The sequence below is a fragment of the Ranitomeya imitator genome, chromosome 3, assembly GCF_032444005.1.
Source record: "Ranitomeya imitator isolate aRanImi1 chromosome 3, aRanImi1.pri, whole genome shotgun sequence".
NCBI lineage: Eukaryota > Metazoa > Chordata > Amphibia > Anura > Dendrobatidae > Ranitomeya > Ranitomeya imitator.
Window position 1 is genome coordinate 254513697 of NC_091284.1, and position 11030 is coordinate 254524726.

Genomic DNA, 11030 nt, shown 5'->3' on the forward strand with positions numbered 1-11030 from the left:
GAGCTCTCGCAAGCTTTATATAATTTTACGCCATATTTGGCTCTCTTGGAGGGAATAAATTGGCGGAATGACAGACGGCCCTTGTAGCTCATCAAGGACTCGTCGACTGCCATATTTTGCTCTGGGGTATAGGAATTTAGAAAGGAAGTTTTTAGGAGGGAAATTAGGGGTCTTGATTTATTTAGCCGATCGTAGTTGGGGTCAGTTCTTGGGAGAGCTTGGGAATTGTCACTGAAGTGGAGGAATCTCATCAGGGCTTCGTAACGGGCTCGGGACATGATGGCTGCAAATACAGGGGTGCAGTGGACAGCTTTTGTTGCCCAGTAAGAGCGGAGTGTTTTTTTTTACTATACCCATATTCAGGGTGAGGCCTAAGAATTTTTTAATTTCGGGGACATTTGTGGGGATCCAGGAACGGGAATGAAAGGCAGTGGGTTTTTGGGAAATATATTGCCGGGCATATAGGTTAGTTTGGTGGACGATTAATTGCAGGACTTCGGGGCTAATGAAAATTTCAAAAAAATCAATGGGGGTAAAATTGGCGACATCTACTTTTATTCCAGGGACTGCAGAAAAAGGGGGAATTTGAGGGGAAAATGAGGTGTCATTATACCACAGCGGTGGGGGGACTGCGGTACTTGGTCCTGCCTCTGAAGCTTCAGCAGTGACGACCGACTCCGCTACCACCGGGCTGGGGGATCCCGTGGAGGAAGAGTCATCATCACTGTCTGAAAGCTGCTCAGCTTCAGGGGCAGAATCTGTTTCGCTGCCGGAGCTGCCGGAGCAAAGCAGGCTGTAAGCTTGCTCCGCGCTAAAAGTTCTGCGAGCCATTTTATCTAATTCCTCTCCTAACCCTACCCCTAACCCTAAAAAATAAAAAAATAAAAATTATAATTTTTTTTTCCTTTTTTTTATAATCCTCTGCTGATGATGCAGGGATTACGGAGAACGGGGGTGGGTAAATGGGATGCTAGCGGAGGCAGATATGTTTTGTGAATAACTGACAGGGCAGCACTTGAACTGTAGTCTCTCTCTCTTCTCTCCTAGAACAACTACAAGGAGAGAAGAGAGAGGTACAGCCCAAGTGCTGCCATATTTATTAAATATTAGGGGTTTTGATCACTGTAATTGGACATGTTACAGTAATCAAAACCCAGCAGCCAATGAGAAAATTCTCATAGGTTGCTGGGTCTCTGCTGGCAGATCATGGCAGGCGCACTGCGCATGCGCCCGCCATTTTCTTCCAGCAGAGAAGAAGAAGGGGGGCCAGGAGCAGTGGGCTGGGGACCGGGGACCAAGGGCTGTGGACCGGGGACAGGGGGACATCAGGAGGAGGTATGGTGGGGGGCTCGGGGGCTCTATTTCTCTCCCCTCTGATGTGCGATCACATCAGAGGGGAGAGAAATGCAAAGCATTTTTTTTTTTTTTTTTACAAACTATTTGCAGCGATCGCAATCCCGGGGGTCTGTAAAGACCCCCGGGATTGCGATCGCTCCAGGGGGTCTGTAAAAACAGACCCCAATACACCGGGGGAAGCTAGGCTTTGGCGGGCGCATCTGCACATGCGCCCGCCATTTTGGAGCCCGGACAGGAAGGAGGAGGGTCGGGGACCGGGGGGGCACCTTCTCCGGTACATAAGGTACCATGGGGGGCTCGGGGGACCCTATTTCTCTCCCCTCTAATGTCCGATCACATTAGAGGGGAGAGAAACACAATACTAATGCGTTTTTTTTTTTTTTGCGATCGCCGGTAAACGGTTAATTACCGGCGATCGCAAAAGCGGGGTGGGTTAAAAACCCCCCGAATCATGTTCTCTGGGGTCTCGGCTACCCCCGGCAGCCGAGACCCCGGAAAAAATCGGCCTCTGGGGGGCGCTATGTACTTTTTCCACAGCGCCGTTAATTAACGGCGCTGTGGCTTAAGTACCCTTAGCGGCCGCCGTTAAGAGGCGTATCGGCGGTCGCTAAGGGGTTAATAATAGATAATATAAACAGTCACTCAAAATAGCAAATAATCAATAAAGTCATACATTACATAGGAGTCAATCAGCCTGGTTTCTCAGTGTCCTCTCTCTTCCAATCTGTTCTGTCTCCCTGTCACAGGCATACCTCCCATTTATATGCTAAACCAACTCCATTGCAACTGCTCTAAGGGTACCGTCACACTATACGATTTACCTACGATCACGACCAGCGATATGACCTGGCCGTGATCGTAGGTAAATCGTAGTGTGGTCGCTGGGGAGCTGTCACACAGACAGCTCTCCAGCGACCAACGATGCCGAGGTCCCTGGGTAACCAGGGTAAACATCGGGTAACTAAGCGCAGGACCGCGCTTAGTAACCCGATGTTTACCCTGGTTACAAGCGTAAAACTAAAAAAAAACAAACAGCACATACTTACATTCTGGTGTCCGTCAGGTCCCTTGCCGTCTGCTTCCCGCACTCACTGACTGCCGGCCGTAAAGTGAAAGTGAAAGCACAGCCGCTGTGCTCTGCTTTCACTTTACGGCCAGCAGTCACAGTGCGGGAAGCAGACGGCAAGGGACCTGACGGACACCAGAATGTAAGTATGTGCTGTTTTTTTTTTTTTTAGTTTTACGCTTGTAACCAGGGTAAACATCGGGTTACTAAGCGCGGCCCTGCGCTTAGTTACCCGATGTTTACCCTGGTTACAAGCGAACGCATCGCTGGATCGCATTGCTAGATCGCTAGATCGGTGTCACACACACCGATCTAGCGATGACAGCGGGAGATCCAGCGATGAAAGAAAGTTCTAAACGATCTGCTACGACGTACGATTCTCAGCAGGATCCCTGATCGCTGCTGCGTGTCAGACACAGCGATATCGTAACGATATCGCTGGAACGTCACGAATCGTACCGTCGTAGCGATCGAAATGGTATAGTGTGACGGTACCCTAAGGTTTGATGTTTATCATGGTATGTGTACTGAAGCCTTAAGGCCAAATAGATAAGACTTCACCACCTGGCATCCCTGGGGGCTTAACAAGTAGCTGTCTAATTAACATTTACATGATACCTTTTCTTGGGACAAGTCCATTTCATTGGTTCTCATCTTTGAAGATAAGTGTAAAGTGTACACTAAATGTAAATTACTAGGTCATTTACATTCTGGACAAATGACATGTAACCTTCTGTGGACTCCATTGAAAGTACATGTATATACTGTATATTATATAACAAAACCAATCAATATCTCTATAATTCGTATCAATTAATTGGAGTGTTGAAATCATTTTGAAAAATATATAACATACTACACATTCCACCCCCCAATCCAACATTTGTTCCATTAAAAAAAAATACTAATCACAGTGCAAACACAATTGAAAGAATGAGCTCATAAAAAAATAAAAATTAAAAAATACCACGTGGATTTTTCTTTGGCTATGAACCAATTTAAACAAAGGATATCCATGACAAATACAGGGGTTTTCACTAACAACATACAGCGACAAACATGTAACAAATAAGTCATCTATTACTTCAGTCAACCCTCATAATTTTTGATTTATTTGTCATCTAAATAATCAATGTCTGTAATTTTAACACCCTCTTTCCCTTGTATGTCTCTTTCACAATGGCTTCCACATACAGTCATCTAGAAAGGCCGTACTGGGGGCCCACGGCACGTAAAGGGAGGCCGCCATGACGGGGTTACGTGGGACCTGGGGAGCTGGAGCAGTTAGAAGGGATACGGTGGTAAGGGGTTAACTGGGAACTTGAGGGGTGGCTTTAGGGGCATTTTTTGAAAATAAGGGGTGGAACTAGGGGACTGTGGGGAGGGGGCACATAAAAAGGGGCACGCTCCTCACGCAGGCATCCATTTTAGGTGCCTGCGTGACAAGTGAGGAATCTCTGTCACACTTACCAGAATGGACGTGGAAGCGATCCTCCAGCGTCTCCGGACGGCAGCCAGCTCCCAGGGGACAGATTGGCTGAATGCATCCGTTAACAGCCTTCTCCAGGGGACATCGGGAGCACCATCGCAGGCACCGCAGGACGGGCGCCGGCCGCGGAGGACTAGGCCTCCGGCGCGCCTAAGCCCGGACATCATCCCCAGGGCCCGGCGCCGAAATAGGAGCCCCTCTGCGGACCCTCCGGTAAGCAGCGCTGTTCCCTCCACCTCACAGCGCGGCACCGGGAGGAATCCTCCAGTGCGGCGGGGCCTACAACGGGGGGTGGATCCTTCCTCCCCTCCTTCAGTGTCCGGGCGACGTGGGGCGGCAGGAGCAGGAGCCGGTACGGTGGCCGTCAGCATGCCCGCTGGCGCCGCTCAGCGTGGGAGGCAGCGACAGCCGAGGAGACGGGGGTCAGGTGCGGTGGCCCCTCAGCGCCGAGGATTATGCGGGCGGCAGTCGGCTGGCCCTGGCATCAGCGTGCGGCCTTCTGCAGTGCACAGCTCTGGAGTCTTCAACGCAGCAGCGCCCTCTGCTGGTGGTGGCCTGGATATTGCAAGTTCTGCGCCCTCTGCTGGTGATGGCCGGGATTTTCCTGGATCTGCGCCCTCTGCTGGTGATGGCCGGAACTTTCCTGGATCTGCGTCCTCTGCTGGTGGTGGCGGAAATTTTCCGGATTCCGGCAGGCGACATTCCGTCGCTTCGGTACACAGTGCCGGGGACGTATCCGTGGCAAGGAGCCGCACATCTTCCATCGGGCGGCAGGATGCTGGCTCGGCCTTTTCCCTTTCCGCAGCACCAGGGCAGTCGACGGCATCACCGAGTCGCCAGGACACGGATACGGCCGCCAGGAGTTCGGCGGGCAACATCGCGGATCAAGCCGGTCGGGATGCAGGACACCTTCGGCTGGGAGCTGGATCTTCGGCTGCTGGGCTCACAGCACCCAGGCAGCTAGGTGAGAACATTTTCCCTATCTTTAATTTGCCAGGCATAGTTTCCCCTGAAGCTAGGAATAGTGACATTACTTCGGGAGTTGCTAGCGGGGGTATGGGTTTAATCCTTAGAGGTTTAGGGGAGCTAGCGGGCTTGTGGGGGTCCGGTCTTAGCAGGGGGTCTTTGACGTCAGCTGCTTGGTTGGGAAATACGGGGTCGTTTGAGGGGTCTAGACAGTTGTCTGAAGTTACGGGTACATCCAGCAGTGCGGGTCCTGCGGCAGACACGGGGAGCTCATCAAGGGAGAAGGACGGAACAGCACCAGGGCCTGGGTCAGGAATTGATGCACCAGGTGAGGGAGCTTTGCAGGATAAGGAAAAGGAGGATGTACCGCAACTAGACGATGCGGCTAGGGGGGAGGTCTATGTCTGCTTCGAGGGCCCGTTAGGGGCACATTTAAAACAAGAGGTTAGGGAAAAAATCTGGAAAGGGGAGTACATAGAAATATTTTCTCTTTTACCCCTAGAGAGATTTAATTTGGATAGACCTAGAAGGGAGTACGACAACCAAAAGAGAAAGAAGCCGCTCATAAGAATGCACACCACAAGGCTAGTAAGTAATAAATAGAACAATATACGAATAGAATTTTTATTAGCAAACCACAACTTCAAGAAAAACATAAAACATAATTAAAAACAGTAATACCTCGTACAGTTGGTCCACATATCAATATATCTTGTATAATATAAATATCAAATATAATAAGTCCGCACACCTGATATATAATGGGAGAGCAACCCTCTGGCTCATGGAGCTACCTGCATGATAAATGTTTCATAATATAGCTCCCTATGGCATGTATAGTCCTGGAACAATAAAGAGGACAACAGCCAAAATAAGGGAGAAAACTCCACACATGGGGGCTAGAGTAGGTAGCAAAAGAATATGCAGTCTAAATGCAACACATGCCGAAAATAAGGCATCATAAGTGTAACGTTACCCACAAAAATAGGAGTAAGAAGGGAGGGAGAGGCCGTCCCTGGGTGCAGACCAACGTGGACCAAGTGATGCGACCCAACGCGTATCGCCCTACAAAGGAGGGCTTCGTCAGGGGAAGATGCTGTTTGCAACAAAGTTCTCATATAAATAGTATTCATGCGGCTCACCTGATGTGCCGCCGTGGGCTGAACACCGGTAAAACCGGAAGTGCGGCGTTGATGAGGGAACGCCCCCAACCCAGATGAGTATGTGATAGATACTCCCCACATTAAGGGGAAAGACAGTGCGCAGATGTCATCAGGCTCTAGCGCTACCGGAAGTGCGGGATAATAACCATATATGGCCACACACGCACTGGGGCTGAACACCGAAAAATACGGAAGTGAAATGCCAATAGGGGAACGCCCCCAATAGGGACGAGGATTAGGCGAACGCCCACCATGATAGGGGGAAGAAGTGCGCGGATGCCATCCGGCAATAGCGCAACCGGAAGTGCAGCCCAGTGACATGTGTAACCAGACAAATGATCCCCGCAATACAGCGGCCGGGCAGAGTAGCGCAGGCGTATATCAAGCACCAGGAAACCACAGCCGATAAGGCTTTGGGACACTAAAGGCAGGCAGTTAACTCCAAAACTGCTGAAAAGAGTAAACATGACACAACAGGAACCCCTAAATAGGTCATAAAACAAAAAATGAGTCATATATACGGGCATAAACAAATGCCCCCATATAATGGCTCATACAATACGGCCAGGTATAAAGGCACATTAAAATTAGTAACGCCTTGACCGATGTGGTGTCAGTGTGGCCTGAACAATTATAAATTGACCTTCTGAAGGGGATTTTTTTTGATTGTATTTTATTTGGCTAGATCAAAAACAAGGAAACCTATAGCCATATATGTATATACTTAAGTAAAGGACGTGCCGAACACCAGTCATATAATTAGCTGACATACCACATTCAACCCCCGGGGGCACATGAACACATGCATAACTCCAAGAGCAAGACCTCACAGACCATACTCAATAAACCATAATATAGCAGAAGAGGGGTTAATGAAAGAATATATAAGCATAAAAAACTTTATTATATTATCATAAATACCAGAAACATGACATGAGAATAATAATAAACCCCATCCATAAATTGCACAATACCCATAGGCCGAAAAAACATACGCAAATCCTCAGGTCCTTGAGTAATGCATGCACCAAGATGATGACGGTCATGTGACATCCAAATAGTCGGCAGAGAGATGCACAGCCTTAAGAGTTATCCAGACATAGATAAAAATTGGTTAAGAAACCCTACCTAAATAACCCCATGAGCCAAAAGAGGGAAAGATAATAAATCCAATAAGTGAAGCAAGTCAGATCCAACACAAGTCAAAACATATTACATGATAGTCCCATAGGAGGAGACACAATAATTTTGTTCCAGCAAAATGCAAGTTCAAATGAATTCCATCAATTGGGAGCAAGGGAGCCATCCACCATCCGTCATATCACTAAGTAGTCCAATGGGAGGAAATGCATAGTCCAGAATACTCCATGGCCATGGATCCAGATACACCGTCCATATATGTATGTCCTCCAAATAGAGAGTCCTGGACATCATAGAAAGCCACCTAAGAGGATATAAATAAAGTAAGCAAAAAAATAAACTTAACCCAAAAAACCAGTAAATAATAATTCCTCATTAAGTCCCGATGGGGCCACCGATCCCAATTGAAAAATCCAGCGGGCCTCAGTTCTAAGAAGCAGGGGTTTGATAGAACCACCCCTATTGGAGCGACGAATCCTATCCAGGCCTATCACTTGTGTGTTAGAGACACATCCGGCATGATGAGTCAAGAAATGAGTAGCTACTGGAGTGAGCGTCCTGCCCTTAGCCACATCATTGGCCGCTACATGAATAGTGGAAAAATGTTTTTGCACCCTGCGCCGTAATTCCTGTGTGGTTTGACCCACATATACAAGGCGACAGGGGCAAATAAGGGCATAAATGACGCATGACGTCCTACAATTAATGTAGGAACGTAATTTATGCCGCCTGCCATCAAGGGGATTGATGAAAAAATCCTTGGTGGTTACCATATGGGAACAAACATTACAATCCCCACAGGCAAAAGATCCCTGAAGTCTCACACCCTGGCCCGTTCGAGTAGTTTGTCTGGTGTAATGGCTCCTAACAAGTAAATCCCTAAAGTTTGGGGCCCTCCTGGCAGTTAGTAAAGGGCGATCCCCTACAATTGTCGAGGTGCTAAGGTCAGCAGTCAGAATCCCCCAATGTTTCCGTAGGATACCACCGAGGCCATCCCAACTGTTGTTAAAGGTCGTGATAAACCTAGGCTTGTTATCGCCTACCTTTGTCTTTGGTTCCAACAGAGAGACCTGTGTCTGACTTCTGGCCCGCTGGTAGGCCCTGGAGATACTTCTACGGGGATAATGGCGATCCTTAAATCGACAGGAAAGCTCCCTTGCTTCCTCTTGAAAGTCCAAGTCATTAGTACAGTTCCTCCTAACACGAAGGAACTGGCCCGTTGGGACCCCCATCCTGGTATGAAACGGATGGAAGCTCCTAAAATCAAGTAGGCTATTAGTGGCCGTGGGCTTCCGAAATAGCTTGGTCGTGATTGATCCACTATCCAACAAAACCTCCAAATCCAAAAACGTCACTGTGGACAAGGACATAGAATATGTAAGAAGAATATGGTGGTTGTTCGAATTCAAAGAGTCAATAAAATGACAACATTCTTCTGAGGTGCCAGTCCAAATAAAGAAAAGGTCATCGATATATCGTGACCAGTGGCAGACTTTGTCCCTGAAGGTCGCGGATGGAAACACCTGGGTGGCCTCCCACCACCCTAGAAACAAATTTGCTAGGGCGGGTGCACATCTCGCGCCCATGGCCACCCCAGATACCTGTAGATAGAAAGCCCTGTCAAACAAAAAATAATTGTGCCTTAATATGAAATCTAACAGGTCCACCACCAGGGAATCATGCATGCGATCCGAGTGGTTCAACTGGTCTAGAAAAAACAGAACAGCCTGGATGCCATCCTGGTGACCTATATTGGAGTACAATGACTCCACATCACAGGTCACCAGAAAGGCCCCAGCGGGTACAGACAGATTCCGACAAATACTGATAAAATGGGCAGAATCCTTAACAAAAGAAGGCAGTGTTTTGACCAAAGGCTGAAGAAAAAAGTCCACATAGACGCAGGCCTTTTCACACAGGCTGCCAATACAGGCCACTATGGGCCTGCCCGGAGGTTTATGCAGACACTTGTGCACCTTCGGTAACAAATAGAAGGTGGCCGTAACGGGGCATTCAACCCACAGAAACTTATGCTCATTATGATCAATGATACCCAGGTCCCTAGCTCTATCAAGAAGATTCCTGAACCGGGAAGCAAAAGTATCTGTGGGGTCCGAGGGTAATTTTCTATAGAACCTGCAGTCACCCAATTGGCGCTGCGCCTCCTCCAAATAGAGGGCATGTGGCCAAAGAACCACATTGCCCCCTTTATCCGCTTCTTTGATCAAAAATGCATTGTTATGTCGCAGACCGGTGAGGGCCCTCCATTCTTCCCTGCTCAAATTATTCGGCACCAATGCCCGGGGGGAAAGACTCATAATGTCCCTCTTAACCAGTTCAAAAAATACCCGGACAGCTGGCACCAGGGAAAAAGGGGGTGTGACATTAGAGCGATTTTTATGGGGAAAGCGATTCCTACCTGTGCCATCCTCATTCTCCTGTAGTAGCTGAATCAGGTCCTGTATTATTTGTTGGTCTGTATGGTCCGGGCCATTGACCAAATGAGGACGACAGTGTAGCACCCGGAGAACCAGCTTCCTACAGAAGAGATATAGATCCTTAATGAGTGTAAATTTATCGGCACATTGCATAGGTGAAAACGTCAAACCCCTCTGTAAAACTGAGAGTTCAGTAGATGACAACACATAGTCAGAGAGGTTAATGACCTGCAAGATGTTACCTGAAACGTTGTTCCCCGTCGGATCTGCCTCCAATGGGGACGGAGTTAATATTTGCGGCGATTGCGATATTGTTTGTGCGTTGGCGGAAGGCGTCCTCCGAAGCGGGTGGTCCGCGTGGACACCACCGCGGCGCCCACGCCCTCTTCGGATCCGGCGTCTGGCTCGCTCTCTGCCGACGATAAAAAATCGCTACCAGATGTATAATTAGCCGTCCTCGGGCCCTCCGGTGCTGTGTCCCTAGTTCTAAGTACAGGCACGGCTAACCTCTGATTACCCTGATGTCTCCATCTAAAGGCCCTGGATGACTCAAAGTCCGTACGGTCTCTGAAAAATTTAGACTTCTTCTTGCTCATAATGTCACGATCATATTTGTCAAGATTTTCTTTGAGTCTATGTCTGAAGGGCTGGACTTCCTTGACTTCATCGAATTTAGATAACTTGGTGTCCAGATCCTTAATTTTAGTTTTAGTTACTAGCAATAATTCTCTGTCATGCTCCAACAGCATATTAATAATAATATTGGAGCATTTAAGCAGCCCCTGTTCCCAAGTATTTTTAAACATGGGAGAAGGTTCCCAAGCTGGATAAATAGGGACCCTAAGACCACGAGGTACAATATTGGCCCTGATATATTCCTCAAGGCTGCGGATATTCCACCACAGCCGTATACCAGTCCGATGGGCCGCCGTCAGTTCCGTTGTGAGTTTCACAAAATCTGAATCAACAACTGTGTCTCCTTTAAAAGCAAACACATCAGCCGACTGGGCCTGCCAGGCCGCCTCACGAGCCTCCCAGTCCATGTTGCGTAGCAGTGATTATAAGGTCAAACGAACTAAAACAAATCAAAACCAAAAATTAGATGCACACTGCAGATGGATCACAGTAAAGCTGGCCAGACAACATACACCATCACACGATACATCAATAGATAGCCGCATGAAACAAAAAAGATAATAAAAACCTATATATATCCAAAAAATAATGCCATGGATAATCCACAATAGGATGTGTGCTGCTCAAGAAAACCCTACAAAAGATAGGGCACAAAACCAGACTAAGCAAAAATAAATATATAGAGCGCACTACCGATATCCGCTAGTATCAAACGCCAATCGGGGTGCAGACAAGCGGCCAAAAAATGAATACGACAACCAAAAGAGAAAGAAGCC

The 11030-nt window shown here is 48.0% G+C and overlaps 1 long non-coding RNA gene across 1 annotated transcript; it reads right to left on the reverse strand.

Moving 5' to 3' along the window:
* Positions 1-8228: 8228 nt before the first annotated feature.
* LOC138672040 (uncharacterized) lies at positions 8229-10815 on the reverse strand. Its single transcript, XR_011319545.1, has 3 exons — positions 9861-10815; positions 9600-9718; positions 8229-8534 (listed from the first exon to the last, which is right to left on the reverse strand). It is a non-coding gene; the product is annotated as an uncharacterized lncRNA (long non-coding RNA).
* Between the last annotated feature and the right edge of the window lie 215 nt (positions 10816-11030).